This window comes from Propithecus coquereli, unplaced genomic scaffold (assembly GCF_000956105.1).
Source record: "Propithecus coquereli isolate 6110/MARCELLA unplaced genomic scaffold, Pcoq_1.0 Scaffold344, whole genome shotgun sequence".
Classification (NCBI taxonomy): Eukaryota; Metazoa; Chordata; class Mammalia; order Primates; family Indriidae; genus Propithecus; species Propithecus coquereli.
The window spans coordinates 1,346,121-1,363,772 of NW_012149108.1; the positions used below are offsets into that span (position 1 = coordinate 1,346,121).

General features: G+C 47.8%; 1 protein-coding gene across 1 annotated transcript in view; it reads right to left on the reverse strand.

Annotated features, from left to right (window-relative positions):
* TENM4 (teneurin transmembrane protein 4) overlaps positions 1-17,062 on the reverse strand; it is a 431,524-nt gene extending 414,462 nt beyond the window's left edge. The window contains exon 1 of the mRNA XM_012651003.1: positions 17,009-17,062. The gene's annotated coding sequence lies outside the window, so the exon portion shown is untranslated. The remainder of the gene's footprint in view (positions 1-17,008) is intronic.
* Between the last annotated feature and the right edge of the window lie 590 nt (positions 17,063-17,652).

A 17,652-nucleotide genomic window follows, 5' to 3' on the forward strand; every position in this document is an offset into this window, starting at 1 on the left:
CTCTTCTACAAAGTATTCCCCGGTCCTCTGCAGCAGAAATAACCACCTCCTCCCTCTCTGCTGCCAGGACACGTTGTGCACCTGCACCGGCATCACCCACACGGCCTGAAGCCCGGCCCACTTTATAGGAGACCCTCTCCCCTGCATCACCTTCGGGGGGGGCAGGTTTTACCCACTGTCGCGAACCTGCTAGGGAGCCCAGCCCTTATCAACTCACAGCACATGGAGAAGAGGGCACATTGGTCCGGAACCGCAGCCCCCGCCCTAACCAGCCTGGAGCAGAGGAGATCGGAAGCTGTGCTGCCCTGTAACCCTTCCCAGCACCCTGGGCAGGCAGCTGGGGCCTGGTGCCTGGAGTCCACGGCCCAGCAGGTGCTAGGGGATGAGTGCTGGTGACAGAAACACAGATCAGGGGATTCTCTTAGCAGCTGCCTGCTCTCCCTGTCAGCATTTTGACAGGTGACATGCTGGCCTAGGAGAGGAAAGAACTGTCTCTTTGGGGCTTCTGGATCTCCAGGTTGAAGCATAGACTGTAGGCCAAGCCAGGCCCATGGGGATGTGCATTTCAGGTGAGTTCCAAAGCTCAGGGCAAAAAGGAGGTCAGCTTGCTGCACGGCTCCCATCTGGGAGGACGGACGGGATGTGCCTGCTTTGGAAATGGTGACACTGGAATCCGGGGCACAGTATCTGAGAGACAGGCCCTTTGTCAGTGAAGCACCCGATCTTGCTGTCCCTGGCGATGAGGCTGCGGCCTGTTTCCCGGGCCCTGTGCTGTGAAGGCGCTCCCTTCCTCTCTCAGGGCCAACTCATTCACACAAAGGGTATCAGCTCCACCCAACAACCACCACTCTCGGAGCCTCCTTCGTGGACCAGGACCTGTGCTGGGCACAGGGCACAGACACGGGTGAGGCCAGGGGCCTGCCTCCAGGAGCCCACACTCTAGCAGGACAGACTGCCATAGAGACCCCATACAACAGAGCACTGCACATGCAGTAGACGCTATCTACACAGGGAACACGGTCATACAGAGAAAGGGGGTGGGCGTCCAGGAAGGCCTCAGAGAGGAGGTGTGGGTGAATCCTGGCTTGAAGGAATTTGTTAGACAGAAAATCATGCTAGAAGCGCACCCCAGGCAGAGGGATCAGCACAAAGATACGGAGTTATAAAAAAATACCATCCATGCAGGGCACTCTAGGTTCACTGCAGAAGGGCAAGGTATGAGCAGAGAGAGGTGGGGTGGGTGATGTGGCTGCAGAAGCCAGCTGGAACCCGCCTCGGCCCTTGCGTGGGGTGCAGAGGAGGGGTCTTTTCTGCCCAGCCGTGACCATGTTCTGCCATCAGCAGGACCATCTTTGAATATCTAAACGGGACATGCGTGCACACACCCACACGTGAGCATCCCTGTGTCTGTTAATTTGTATATGCTTGCGCGTAAATAATATGAACAATCAAATTCTAAAACATGGGTTGTTAAGCTCTGAGATGTAAGGATACTCAGAAACCCAGAGTTCAGCATGGTGGAGCATATGGTATATTATGGGACACAGAGAGCATAAACAGAGAAAAAGAGAGACCTGGTTTAGGCTCTGCTCTAGGGCTGCTGCTGTGGTTGGGCAGGTTGCTCACTGCTCAAGGACATACAGCTGAGGGGGGTAATTCAGGACTGCGCTCACAGGAAGTGGGGGTCTGGGAGTTGGAGTGAGAGGTGGGGGGATAAGAGGTGGGTGGGGAGGTTGGGGGAACCGTTGGTAGGTTCAGGCTGGGTCAGGGTCAGGCTGGCTGTCGTGGAGTAGAGGTGGTTCTTTTAAATAGAAGCACTGGCTCAAATGACTTCCCAAGTGCGTTCCAGCACTGATATCACACACCCCTGCACTCAAGTAAGTTGACGTGGTTTCCTCACTGGTAAAGGAGGCTCATCCTAGGGGATCATTTTCCAGTGTAGCCAGGCTGGACTCCCTGATGCCCTGCTGTTCTTCTCTAGGGATCCCACTGGGATCCTCTACTTTCTTCAAGGCAGAGTTCCACCTCCTCCAGGGAGCCTTCCAGCCATCCCCAGCCTTCCTCCCCATCCCCCACTTCTGGGTCACTTAATCTTTAAGCATCCTCCCAGCACCTACCAGCCATTCCTGATTCCAACTAAGGTGGAGATCAGATCTTGCTTTCATCAAGCACCAACTTGTCCCAGGAGGAAGAGACACCGAAACAGGGATTCTTACATCCTCACGGGTTTCAGCAATTTTCGGGCCTCTATGCTCAGACGGGAGCACGGGCTGACTGTGGTGATAATGAAGCACATTTAACAGCAATACAAAAGCAAGGATGAAAATCTGCTCTTGTTTTATCATCCCTTGCAGTGAGAAAGCGGCCAGCCCTGGGAGTCAGAGTTAGCTGGGGTCAGGGATAGAGCTGGACTTTATTCAGGAAAGGGCGGCGGAGGAGGAGAGGGAGGAGAGGAAGGGGGAGGAGGCTGGATCTGATCCAAAATCCAGGGAGGAAGAAGCATGAAGAAAATTCATGTCCTTTCCATCCTGATTCTCTGAACCTCACGGGATTCTGTCTGAGTCACTCCCCCGCCTACTGCACTGGGGTGTGTGTGTGTGTGTGTGTGTGTGTGTGTGTGTGTGTGTAAGAGAGGGGGATGCTTCAGATTTCACAAAATCCATTTTAATCACCCTCTGCAATCCACAACACTCTGTAATTACAAGTCTCTTGCGCTCAAGGACAAAAAAACTCACTGAGAAAGCAACATTAAGCTTGCAAGCGGAAACATGAAAATTCATGAAACGCACAATTAACGATCCAATGACAATGTTAACTCTCCCCTCTGCCAGCCCAGGCACAGAGGATTACCAACAAAATGGGCAATTCCAAGCCCCGTGGTGTCTGCTGTGGACACTGGGAACCCGGACCACGTCATGCCTGCTCTCTCCGTGGCTTCCCGTTTGCTGCTGCCACAGGCTGTCCTGGAGTCCGGCCTGCAGGGTCTGAATTCCAGCAGAGAGGGGAAGGACAGCCTTAAGAGGCAGGAGATCAAGAGGAATGACTCCCAGTGTTTGCTGTCACCTGCAGAACCCCCCTAAAACATGGCCAGACCTTGAGGTTTTTCCCATGCATCAAGGGAATTTCAGAAGGGTGGGGGTTGTGGTCACTCTCCCATCAGAGAGGCTTCGGCTTCCAAACCGCCTCCTCTCCCACTTCCAACCCCTGAGTCCAGAGTGTCCTTGGTTCTCTGTCCCAGGGCCTCAACTCTGCCTTCATCTCAGTCCCTTGCTGCCAACCCTGTACCCCGAGTCCACTCTGTAACCTTGCTTCCAGGCCAACCTCCCCAAGCATGCATTTTAAAAGCCCCTCCTCCCCTTTCAATGTCATGTGGATAAAGCAGGACGTGAAGTTGTAGCTGAGGCACCATCTTAACTACGTTACGTAGAGAGAAACCTCAGAGAGATAGGAATTCACCAAATGTTCACTGGCTACTTTCGGATTTGGTGTCGGCAGAGCAAGAGGTGGGAGGATGAGGAGATGAACAGGACTCTATATCTTCCTATGCTTGTGCAAATTTTTCACAATGAGTACGAGTTACAGTCAGGACAATGAAATAAACTTTAAATGTCGCCTCTGTTCAAAATCCTTCTGTAATCCTTTATTTTCTACACGACAAAATATAAATCTGGAGCCTGGTATTGTATTCACAGCCTTCTGAGGTCAGGTCCTCATCAGCAAGGCTGGCTTCGTGGGCACGCGACCTGTGCAGCTGCTCAGAATCAACCACGCTTGGTCGAATGCCCTGCTGTGCCCACCTTGGCATTCTTAGCTTTTTGAACAAGAGGCCCCGCATTTTTATTGTGCACTATACCCCACAGTTTATGTCACTGGTCCTGTTCATCAGAGTGTCTTCACCAAGGGACATGACAGTCCAATGACTCAAAAGAGAATACCGCAGATGGCCTTTGGGTCCCTGTGTCCAGGTAAGGATCTCCGGGGCAGTGGCCGGGGTAGGTAGGAAACCATGCTACGTGGGCAGAGTCGGAATTAGGGATAATCAGCCTGGGGCCATGAAGGGTGAGAGGATATTTAGTGAATGTTTATTAAGCATGTTGAGTGCTCTCCTAGGCTCGGGAATACAGCTGTGAACAAAGCACACCAAGGCCAGCCCTGCTCTATCGAGCTTAAATGCTTGTCAGGGAAATGGGTAACAAACAATTATCTGAGACAGGTGGTGCTGGGAAGAAAAATAAAGCATGATAAGGGAGGTAGTGAGGGCTGGAGTGGGGGTACACTATTTGATTTAGGACCTTTCAATGCTTGTGCAAATTTTTCACAATGAGTATTCGCTTCCACGCAAGGAAGTGAATAAGCCCTTGGACGGCAGAAACGTGGACGATGTTGACACACACACAGACAATTACAATACACTGTGGGCTCTGCCATGGCAGAGACTGGTGGGAGCATAAATAAGAAGTGACCTGCCCAGCCTCAGGTGGGGAGGGCCTGGGATTTCATCAACTTTGAATCATCTCTATTTCTTTTCCCCAACTCTCAAATCAGCAGAAACCACATCCTATTGACTACACCTTAGTCATTTTCCTTCCATTCCCACTACCACGGACTAGCTCGGAACTTCATTTCCCCTAAGTTACTGCAATAAACTTGACCTGTTCTTTTTTTTCCTCATGCTACATCCTCTCCTGGGTGATCACATCTACTCTTGGGGCTTCATCCTAAATTTTATTCTCCAGTCCTGACTTCTTTCTTGAACTCCAGACCTGAAAATCCAACTGCCTTTGTTCTCGAGGATTCCAAGCATCTGAAAGAGGGTGAGGCTTTCTAACTCCCCACCCTGGCCCTGGATCCTGTCCCTGTTTGGGCATTCCAAGCTCTTGCCTGAGACAACAGAACCCTGTGAGCAAGGTAAGGAAACAGAAGGGTGGGCGCAGGGGGCTGCCCTGGGCCTTCAAGCAGCGAAGCAGGGTTCTGCTCCTTTTGTCACACCAGCCGCCTCACCTAGACCTCAGAGGCCAAGCTGCCTGCCCGCTAGCTCCTGCTATGTAATAATCTGCAAGGTCCGCTCTGACTCTAAGATTCTAGGTTTTTCTCTACTGTGAGGAGGCCCTGGGTCGGCAGACAGGAGAGGCAGAATCTGAGGAAATTTTCTCCACTCTGGGGTCAGGACAATAACTTGGCTTTTCCAGAAACCCAAATTTATCAGCAGCCCAGTGGTAAGAGGACCTGAAGACACTTGGAAAGTTCACACGAGACTGAAGCACAAAGCAGAACGTCAATATATTTGTTGACACTGAGAAACAAAACTGTCCACGTTAGTCTGCCCAGAGAAAGTCAAATTATCCTCCGGAGGTTGTCGGGTGGGCATAGCAAATTACAGATGACATTCCTCACTTACTCTGTGACACTCTGGAATAAGGGCTTAACGTTCATTATGTATAAATACCCAGTTGTTATGCCTACTTCACAGATGAAGAAACCAAGATGCAGAAATGCTAAATAGCTTGCTCAAGCTCACATAGCTAGGAAGGGATGGGGCTGGGATTCAAATGCAGTACATCGCCATGACAGCCTACTGTTTAACCACTGGTAGGGGCCAAATAGATGCTGCTGCCATAGAGAAAAACAGTGATGAACTTTTGTCTAAGTTGAGTTGATTGTTTAACTCAATACCATGACAGTGCTGTGAAACAGTATTGCAGACATACAGATGGGAAGGATTAGTTTTGAAAATGCTCTCACCCAAATGAATCTTTATAATCAGGGTTTTATGTTAAATGCACTAGGTGAGAGTTACTTTTTAAAGGACTCCTCCTACAAAGCAAGTAAATGATTTTGTTTCTGAAAATGAATAATCAGCCCTGATTTACTTATACATACTAAATCTGCTGGAGGCAGAAACCCGTCTAGGGCCAGGTAGACCTCAGGTCCCAATTCTAAATCAACATCAGCCACGTTGCCTTGGACACATAAGTCACCTGGCTTCAGTCTTTCTTATCTGCAAAACAGATGATACTGTCTTCCTTATAGGACTTTTAAAGCAAAAATGGAGGAAATGTGTGTGCTGTGCTTAGCACAGGTCCTGCATATGGTAAGTACAAGTTTCATTTTTTATTTTTTGGGGTAATCCAATTTGCTCTCCAGTTCAAGTTGCCTACATCATTCTCAGCACCACCACTATCATCATCATCATCATCATCCTCTTTTTAATTCAGTCATCCAATGTAACTATTCAATTTGCTTTGACGGCGACATTGATAATGCAGCTTTTGAATTTGCTGCCCAAGTCAACTCATGCATTTGCAGTAAAACCCTAACCCTGCTGTTGACTTTGGCAGTGACCACACCCCTGGGGCCCTGACCACACGGTGCCCACGTGGTTTCCTCTCCTCATCTCTCTCTGTCTCAGAGCCAGGCACGTACAGGACACGCTGTAAGGGAAATCAGCGTTCTTTTGTACCCGAGGAGCACAATCTTTTCCGGGTGGCCTAAGTAGACAGATGGCTATTTTCAAGGCTGATTTGGAGCCCGTCTGGTGTCAAACAACCCCAGTCACTAGAAGGGGCTGTCACTTAGATGCTGTGAGCATGACTGGACCTTGCCTGATAGCAGCTGGGGCTGCTGAGGGCTTGGCTCTGAGCTCCTCCCAGGTGATGAGGGGGCCAAACATGACCGTGGCTTAATCAAGTCTCCACGTCCCCTAAGGATTCCAGGGAAAACTCTCAACCAAACTTCCCACTGCCTCAAATGATGTTCAAGTCAACCAGCAAGTGTAGCTCTTGGCACAGTCTCTGGAGAGCGCCAGCCACTGTCCTCAGCCATCCACAGGCCAAGAGACGTGTGAAAGCATGCGGTGAGCCTAGCCCAGCTCTGCCTCGTCTTACTGCTGTGATCTTACGTACGTCATCTAACCTTTCTAAACCTCAGTTTCTTCATCCATAAAATGAGAATGCACACGTCCCAAGGGTAAATAAGGGTTAAATGGGCTAATTCATAATTAGCCGTCAACAAACATTAGTTCCCTGTCCCCTTTCCTTCAGACACGTCTGTGCAGGGAACATGTAAGAAGCCCCTGGGTAAGACAATGCCTGCGGAAGGACCTGGCAAATGATAAAGGGAAGAGGGAGAAACACTTTTGGGGCATGTACCGTGTGTCAGGCACTGCGTTAGGCCCTTTGCGGATCCTATAATATTTTATGCCATTCTCAGAATAACTTTGGAGGGAAGATATTACCTAATCCACTTTTAAAAAATTAAGGTTAAATACATAGAACATAACATTTACTATTCTTAACCCTTGTCAAGTGCATAGGCCAGTGGCATTCAGTACATTCACACTGTGCTACCATCTTCTGCAGAATTCCTCTCATCTTGCCAAACTGAAACTCTGTACCCCTAGACAATAAAGCCCTATTTCCCCTTCCCCCAGCCCCTGGCCACCACCACCCACTTTCTGTCTCTGTGAATCCGACTACTCTCGGTACTTCATGTAAGTGGAATCACACAATATTTGCTTTTTTGTGACGGGCTTATTTCACTTACATAATGCCCTCAGGGTTCATCCATGTTGTAAAAGGTGTCAGAATTTCCTTCCTTTTTAAGGCTGCATAATATTCCATTGTATTATGTATTACGTTGTACTCATCCATTCATCTGTTGATGGATACTTGGGTTGCTTCCACCTTTTTTGGTAATCGTAAATAATATTGCTCTATCTGTGGATGCGCAACATTTCTTCAAGGCCCCCCTTTCAATTCTTTTGGGTATATTCTTAAAAGTGGAATTGCTGGATCATATGGAAATTTTATTTTTAATTTTTTGAGGAATTGCCATACTATTTCCATAGCACCTATACCATTTACCTAATTCTGTTTTAACATATTAACTGCCACGTGAGTTGTGCTTAACTCAAGCTAGTTTTGAGCCCGGGGCCTCATGAAGCATATGTAACTCACATGTCTCTTTACCTTGGGAGACACGTGAACTATTTTTCAAGTTGCATATAATTCACACACAGAAAAACAATAACAAATAAATTTTTCATTAAATTAAACAGGATCATTTTGTTTTCAAAGTTTTTATTCTATTTTCGTAATAAAACACTATGGCCTCAAGGAAAAATTTGTTTTCTAGTGTGGCAGTCAGTGTGTTAAAGATGATAAAATTAAGGCTCAGAGGCTAAGCAACAGGTATGAGAACACACCTTTGGGAAGTGGCAGTCAGACACCAGTCTGGGTCCCATGTTCCCTCATTGACTAGCAGTCCCCAAAGCCAGGGCTCAGCCAGGTATGTCACAATCACCCAGTGCACTTGTTAAGCATATAGATTCCCAGGCCCCTAGGTGTAGATGAGAAATAGAATCTCCAGGAGTCTTTATTTTCAAAACAACAAAAAACAATAAGCAAACCAACCAACCAACCCCTGGGTGTTTCTGGTGAGCATCCAGGTTTGATAACCACTGCTTATTACTGTGATTGATAATCATCATCACTGTTGTCCTTCTTGTTATCAAGATTGCTGTCATAACCATTCCATACCCAGATCGGCTCACTGATTTATAAGCACGTGGAAACAGTGGGGATGTAAGGGTTACCCAGGAAGTCTCAACACTGGGTTTGCTGTCCAGCAACCACTGGCTTTCAAAGGGCGACACATTTAGTATTCTAACCAACAAGGCATCAGCCAGGCGCCTGCCCAGACCTTTCTTAGAACACTCATTGAGCAGCTGAAACCAATGTGTTCCTAGGTAAGTGTGTGCAGAGACAGGCTGCTGGCGTTTTAATCTCATTAGAGAACTGAAGCCCTGTGAGGAAGTAGCCACAGCAGGCTCTTGCCCCTTTGGGGTGAGATTCTCCACACCCTTAGACCGGCTGCCTGCTCCTCTGCGACCGCCCACTCATCCTCTCCAGAGCTGCATCCTCTCCTGGGCCTGGAGCGAAAGGCTCTGGGAAACCAGAGCTCGGTGTTTTCCAGGGCGGTGCCTGCAAATAGCTGGATAACCAGCTCAGGTAACCAGGCTGCCTCCACCCCAGAGCAGACACTGAATTATCTAGCCCAGCCTGATATGTTCGGTTGGCACCAGGCCACCAGCACTGCTTCCCAAATCCAAATGTCTCGGTCCCCTCCCCCTCCCATACCCTTGATAGAAGCCAGACGAGGCTTTGGGGCCTTGGGAAAGAAGCATCCACAGGCAATCTTCCCAGCACAAAGTCCTCGTTGTTGGAGGAGGAAGCATGGGAGAAGCAGAGGGAGTGCTTATCTATTGTCAACGCAGGACAGCTGAAAGGACTCCAGTGAAAAATGACCTTATAAACTAACAGATGGGGGAATATGCAAAGTATGTAACTATGACCCTCTACTTCCCTAGGACAGAAATAGCTGGGGCTTTCTCTGCAAATGCTCATGGGCACACACTTTAATACCTGCACACACTTATTATTCTGCTCAAACTAAATCAAGAGGCAAATGTAAAACAGATTCATCCATCCATTTATCCAACCATCTGTCCATCCACCCATCCATTTATCCATCCATCCATCCATCCATCCAGTCACTTGTTTTATTTATTCAAACATGAATTTAGTGCCTACCATGGGCATGAACTAGGCTAGAAGAAACAACAATAACCTAAATCAGAGGTTTCTAACTGGGGGACACATTGTTACCGGCAGGATTGGGGCACCTGTATATTGTCTTACCAAGATTGTCTATAACTGAGTCAATGCCTTATACAACATACGTAGGAGCTGTTATGGTGATACACGTGGAGTTAAGACATTGCTGAATCTATATCAGCTTCCTGTCGTATATTTTCTCAACCTATAAACGCGAAAAGTATAAATACCACTGGGAGATTTTAGACATGCCCTAGGCCAACAAAAGTGCAGAATCACAAAGTATGGTTTCATGAATGAAAATGATCACAACTACACCACCACCATAATGACTAACTAAATAACTTACTATGATGTGAGCCAGTATTCTAATCACTTTTTAATCCCCACAACAAACGTATGAGATAGACATTACCGTTACATCCTTTTGCAGGAGGGATTCAGTGAGGCATGGTGGCCTTCTATACCTTGCCCAAGGTCACACATCAGTAATGGCAGAGCTGGGATTCCAAATCAGGAAGTACAGCTCTAGAGTCAGTGCTTTCAGCTATCCTTGCAACGGTGGGTGTGCTCATGGTGTCAAAACCCTCTCAGATGGGAGACTGAGACTTAGAGAGGCCATGAGACGGGCCAAAGTCACACAGTGAGTTCTTGAGGGAGCGAGGGCAAGAACTTAGCATTCCTGTCTTCCCTTCCAGTTTCATTGTTGTTCAAATAAGCAGGACTTTACCCCAAAGTAAAAGTCAAAATACTCTGTGCTTGGGGACAAGGAAAGGCAAGAGAGACCATAAAACTCAAGGTAAAACAAATGCTGCCTTCTGTACAATCTGGAACTCGGTGTTCTTCTCCTGGGTTGCTACTTTATCCAGGATTTCCTTGGGAGAAATTCCTGACACGTGGGAAGGAAGACCCAGGCTGTGCTGAAGGTGTGGGGCTCCCAGCCAAGCAGCTTTATTTCAGGCATGAGCGACCATTTGGCGGAGCAGCCCAGCTCTTCCCTGGCCCGCACAGACTTCATGTCTCCCTAATTAGCATCTCACAGTCGCACAGCCAGGAAACCCTGGGAAAGAAGGCCCTGTCCCTGTGAGCACATGGGGCCCAGTTACATCCCAGCGATCCGACTCTGGCCGCTGCCGCCACACCGGACGCAAGGCTGGCTCGGGAACCCATTGTCTGTGGGAGGACAGGTCTTTGGGAGGCAGCAGGTGGCAGTGCAAAGACTGACGATCCTGGATAGGAATCCTGGACCCTCTGGACACTAGCTGTGTGACCATGGAAAAAGAATTCCTAACTTTTCTGGGACCAGTTTCTGAATCTATAAAATGTGGAGAATACCTTTCTTGTTTATGAGTGAACACATGCCAAGTGCTTGGCATATTTTTGCTCTGAAAAATTAGACTATAAGAATAGATCAGTGTTGTCCAAACCTTTTATCATAGAAGAACTGCTTTTTATTTTTTATAAAAAAATCTAAAGTGAAATTCCAATGGCTAAGAGAGGTGTAGGGTTGCTGCTGGATTGGTGAGGGCCTTGGGGAGGGGGTGCTGAGGATCCTGTCCTGCCTCATGGGCCTTGGGGTTCCTCCGAGGAACACAATTTGACCAGGTGATTGCGAGTCACCTTTCAATTGTAATTAAGAAAAAGTAAGAGAGGGAGGGAGGGAGGAAGGACGGATGACGGACATACTCCTGTTGGTTATTCCTGGGAGATTTATGTTTGTTGGGCACCATTGCTAATGGGCACCCTCCTTAGCTTATAATGCAGTGGAGAAGGCAGAGGCTGAACAGCTAATTTAAAGACTGAAAGGTGATTTTCAAAAGGGGGCTCTATGGGAACACAAAGCAGGGGATCTGATTTAATTTAGCAATCAGGGAAGTTGGGACTTGGAAGGTGAGATGAGAGAGGATGGCCACTTGGACTGGCTTAGTGACGGCAATATAGAACAGGGATTGGATTCATGACATTTTGGAGACAGCATCTCTTGGCCTTGGTGACTGTCTGGCTGTGGAGCCATGACAGTGAAGGGTATCAAGAATGATACCCAGGCTTTTCTGGCCTGTAAACCGGGTTTGAAGCTAAAAGAACAAGATTCCACTGGCTCCAATATCAGGTCCAGCAAGATCCACCTTGGACCCTGTGTCCTCTGCTCACACAGCTGTTCGTCCTCCCCTCTGGGGAGACAAAGGCAAGAGGAGCTGATTCCCACCACACCCCATGAAAAGCACTGAGGTCAGAACTCTGCATGGCCTACAAAAACATCTGCAGGCAGAAGCATTTCTGGAAAATACAGGAACTGCCTGCAGTAAATTAATAATAGATGTACTGGATTCCCTCAGAAATATTTACCCAGCCGGCGTGGTTGGGTACTAATAACCGGGAAGGGAACCTGAGCCTTACCTCAAACAGCCCTGACTATTGAAAATAAAGAAATGTCATCCTGGCCCTTCCTGATGCTGGCGGGGAAAGCAAATTTGCAGATTGCCTCGCTCAGGAATATGGGACTCTTCAGTTTGCTGGGCCTGGGAAAGGGGACGCAAAGGCCCTGGGAGGTAACCACTGAATGAAGCCAGCAGATGAGGATCAGCGCATATATCTTGTGCTTATATAGTGCTCACCATGTGCCAGGCCCCATTCTAAGGACCTGACTTATATTAACACATTTCATTAACATATTAGGCCCATTTTACAGATGAAAGTACTGAGCCATAGGAAGGTTAACACAACTTGTCCAAGGAACTAGCTATGACACGATGGAGCTGGGATTCAAACCCAGGCAGTCTGGCTCCAGCGTATATGCCCTTCAACCACTTTGCTTTCACCGCCTCTTGTTGTTTTTCCCCAAATAATCAAGAGGGGGTGTGAGTAAGAGGAAAGAGATGCACATTAAACTGCCAAAGGTCCACTTGTACAGCATCCTTGCTACGCATACCTTTTCTGTCTCCAGCTTCTACTGAGAACTCTGGACTCTTCTCACCAGGCAAGTGCAGTAGCCATATCTTCATTTAGTAACAATTACTGAGCACTTACTGGGGGCCAGAGCCTGTGCCAGGCACAGACAGGGCCTTGTATAATGCACACAAAATGCCCCTCCTCAGGGAAGCCCCACATTCTCTCCTTCCTTAGGGTCCCAAACTGGCCCTTCTCTAGGATTAAGTTTCCTGACTGAAGAACAGAGGGATTTGAATAGACATGCAAAAAGGGGTTCTTGAGTAAATAAGTTTGGGAAACATTAGGTTAGCATCCTCACTGCAGGCCTTCTCAGAGCCTTTAGTATGCTTATTCAGGCCTTCTCAGAACCTTTAGTGTGCTAGTAGCCCTGAGAGCCACCAAGAGGGATTCAGTGTATAATGCTTCTCAGATCATTAAATAAGGAACCCCTTCTCTTAAAACAATAATAACGACAACAACAAAACCACATTTTGTAGGGCTGATGTATCACAGAAAACAGAAAACAGTTTAATGTGTTAATATAATTAGTCCTAGAATAACTACTATGTCAAATCTGTGTTGGGCTTTGACTGTCAGTCCTCGGCAGGAGTGTGAGGCTGGGGACTCTGTCTTACTCATCTCTCCAGCTCCTGCCTTCAGCCAGGCCTAGATCAGAATAGTTCTTTGAAAGTTTTCTTCAAAGATGGTACAAGTGAGTGCCGTAAAACAAAATTCCAGGACTGCACCAACACTCCTAGCATCTGCCTACATCTCTTATTCCGTCTCCAAGGCGACAGGCGTTTATTTCTTGCCTATATGAATCTCAGGCCATGGTTTGCTATTCACCCTGGACACTCCTTGTCAGGGCGCAGAGACCTTTGCCATCTGCCCCGTCCACGTCTCCTGGCTCCTCTCCCACTTCTCCCTGTGCACCCCCTCAGGGACTTTAACTCTACAGAACTGCAGGCAGTTTCCAGAATGCAGCATGGCTTCTTTCAGATGAAAGAAGCCTGCTGGCCAGTCCTCAGCAACCTTACCTGTATGGTTTCCCATTCTTTAATCCTTAGTTCAAGTTCTTCAGGTTCGAAACCTTCTCCGAAGCCCCCTCTGGCTCCATACTCCCAGGATTGGACTAGATGTTTCTCCACTGGTGGCCTAGGCCGTTACAACCCAAACTGCACCCAAACTGGGTGACGCTGTGTCCCGAGTTAAGATAGACCATGCATTCTGCACTGTGGGTCAGAGTTAAAAGAGTTGTTAAGCCACTGATGCTACCTACTCTCCTATTTAAGATGGTTCCGGGCCCTGAGTGAGGCTCAGACTGAGCCTTTTAAAATCCACACAACATTCCCCGTTTTGTGCAGCTCTGCCTGACAGGGATGGGGTGCATCTTGCTCTTCTCGTACCTTTGGAGCCCGGGAGACCCCTGACCTCTACAGAAGAAAGAGGTCTACTGAACGGGCTCACAATTTTGTAACAAAACAAAAGCACAAAGCCAGAACTGAAGCACACTTTGTTGGATCTCATTCTCCCAGTGTATTTTCTTCACAGTTTTCCAACTTCTACAACCATCAAACAGCTTTGGCATGACAGTCGTCTTCCACAAATGAAAACACGATTGCATGCAGTGGTGTTTCCGGCACTCTGTGGGAGCAGATTTCGACAGGAGAGGCAGGAAGGAGGAGGGAGGCGATCAGGGGAGCTGGAGCTGGAGCCGGGCCCCTGAAGAGGTGGCTGGGTCTCCAGCTCTACCGTCTGCCGGTGGAAAAACAATCGCTCCCCTTGGACCGAAAGTGCAAGGCTGCCTCCCAGAGCTGAAGGTGCCAGACGGAGCCTACTAACCTGAATGGGCCACTCTGCCCAGGCGGCACAGAACCAGCAGCAGCAGGAGACCTAGAGACTTCTCCCTAGTGCTGTCTTCCCCTGGCTCTGCTCTGAATCCCCCTGTTCTCTGGGTCTCTGATTCCTGGCCTCAAAATGGGACGGTCAGATTAGATCAGCGGCTCCCATCTCCTGACTGTGCCCACAGTAAGAAATGCACCCAACACCTCACCTCAGTCCATACACGCGCATTTAGAGGGACAAGAAACTGAAGTTTTACCTGACAATGCTTACTTTTATGACCTGCTATATTTTTCTCCTCTGTTATGCTCATTTTATAAACTTTTATTGAAGTATGACATAAGTATAGTAGAGGGTACATATCGTAAATGAGCAGCTTGGCAGATTTTCACAAATTGAAAACACCCATGTAACCTGCGCTCGGATCAAAAGACAGAACAGTGCTAGGACCTGGAGAACCCTCTGCGCCCCCCGCCCCCGCCCACGGACCGACCCTCCCCGAGGGCAAGCACTACCCAGACTCCTAACAACAGAGATCAGCTTTGCCCGGTTTTGTACTTTATTAAATGCAGTCCTAAAGCCTCTTTGTGCCTGCTTCCTCCTTTCAGTTTTGTGTTTCTCAGGCCCATCACTATTGCTGTGTTCAATATTGCACTGTGTGACTATATGGCGCCTTCTCCATTCCACTGCTGGTGGCCATGTGTTTTGGTGGACATACGTGTGCATGTCTCAGGGGGACATACCAAGGAGTGAAAGTGCTGGCATGCACACCGTCAGCTTTAGTCGATGCTGCTAAGGGTTTTCCAAAGTCATTAAGCCAATCCCACCTCACCCAGCAGGGTGCCAGAGCTGCGGTGGCTTCCCATCTTTGCCACACTAGTATAGTTTTTTCATTTTAACCGTTCTGATAGGTACGTAGCAGTATTTCATCGTGGTTTTAAGTTTTGATTCCCTAAAGAGTAATGACGTTTTCATATGCTTCTTGGCTATTTGGATATCTTCTGTGAAATATCTGTTTGAGTCTTTGCCTATTTTTCTATTAGGTTGCCTACCTTTTCCTTACTGATTTTAGGAGTCTCTTCTTTTTTTCCTACCATATACGTTTTGGAGATGAGACCTTTGTTGGATACATACAATGCAAATATCTTCACCTAGTTTATGGGTTACTGGCTTACTCTGTTTTACTTTAATAAATGATGATCTGGAACCACCAAATTCATTACCTGCTAATGGACTACAGCCCACAGTTTGAAAAACACCACCATACATGACCCTGCAGTCTTCCCTGGGGCTGGACACCTGAGAGGGGCACCTCTGGCCAGTAGCATCCACACCCGGAGCAGCACCTCTGTATCCACAGGCAGCAGCTATCTGGTGAACAAAGGCTGCCATATTCACTATATTTAATTTCTAAATTAAAAAAAATCCTTATTCCACATTTTAAATGACAATAGTTTCCAATTCTCTTTAATGTGAAACCTCCTGTCTTTTTCTCCAGCTAAAGCTAAGTAGCTCTGTTACGACTTGTAATAATACTAGGGACTGCTGCTTATGGAATATTTCTTATGTACCAGGTACTACGTGCTTTGTGTACATTATCCCAGTACATCCTCACACAAACCCTTTGCAACACATATTAACATCCTTATTTCACAAGTGAGGAAATAACATGCTTAGAGACGAGAAGTGGCAGTCCATGGCCACACCAGCAGCTAGTGATAGGGCTGGGACTGGACCCGGAGCCCGCTCATCTCTAAGTCCTGGCCCACTCGAGGCAGCGAGAAGCAGCAACTTCTTCACCGTTAGTCAGCAAAACCCTCCATGTGGAGGCGGGAGGCACCTCAGGGTCTGTCTTGTCCTCCTTTCCTTGTTTTGTCTGAGCTTAGAATGAGGAAGGGACTTTCCTGAACACGCAGCAAGGGTACAGCTGGGACTGCAGCCCAGGCCTCCTCACTGGGGTCATCCTGCCCTGATTCTCAGCCATCTGCTGGGGCAAAGGACACTGGCAAGGCTCTGTCTGGTTCCAGGTTGGGGCCTCATTGTAAGGAGACACTTACTGGGTTGAAAGGTGACCAGGGCAGGAGCTGCTCTTGAAATCAACTTGTGAGACATTATTAGAGGAACAAAGAATAAGAAGAGCTCTCAAGGAGGAACATGCTCTTTACATTCAACCGTTTTTAGGACTGTCGAGGAGACACGAAAGAGGCCTGGCAACGTGAGCTGGAGTGGGTTTCAAATCCAGATTACGGAAGAACTCTATAAAAATCCTAAACGTGGGGAGATACTAACTTCCCCAGCTGTCCTGAGGGTTCAAGCGCAGGCCAGGGACACGGGGATGCTGCTGTGGCCTCCAGCACCCACAGAGAATGGTCCATGCCTCCAACCTGCTCACCTCCAAGACCCCGCGCACCTTTGGAACGTATAAAAACCTCACAGGGAAGGCAAGCAGCGATTCCGTATTCCTTGCTCATTATTCTTAGGGGAAAAAAAAACTATTATAAAATAAATGGAGATAAAGTCTACCTATTAATGCATATTTAAGAGGTAGAGAAAAAAGCACCTGTAACATTAACTGAAATCATGAATATTCTCTGAAGTGTAAAAAAAAAAAAAAACCAACTCACTTTTCTTTAAATCTTCTTAAAAGGGTCTAAGAATAGTCCTTCAAATAATCCTTGAAGTATGCAATTTTAATTTGGACACATGGTAATTTCAGTCTACCTGTTGAAAGAGACAAGAGAGACATCAGTCATTTTTGACGAGGATGCTATTCTGACGAGTGGCAGAGAAGATTCTGGCAGCTTGGGGGGTGGGGGTGGGCACTGGCAGGAGCAGCGTTCGCTTTGTGCCCAGGCTGAAGGCTAGTTATTGAACACTCAGAGGGAAGGGCCAACTAAGTTAGCCACTAGCACAGTGTCCGGCACGTAGCACATGCTCAATAAATAGTTAAGGAATGAGCAAGTAAAAGGACAGACGGGTGAGATTTATCAACAACTTTTCACGCAGGGAGGTCCCCTGTAGGCTCATCCCTTCAGCTCTTAGGGAGAGAATTTCCGGGCACTGGGTGTCTTACGGAAAATAGCACAGAGAAAGGCATATGGCGTAGTGAAGGGAGCAAGGGCGTCGCAGCCAGTCATAGCTATGCCCAAATCCTGGCTCCACCACCTAGAATCGCACAACCCTGGGCCGGCTTATTTATTTATGTTCACTGTTGTTCTTAAATTGGATACTTAGCCCATTCATTAATTTTCAGACCTTCTTTTTTAAT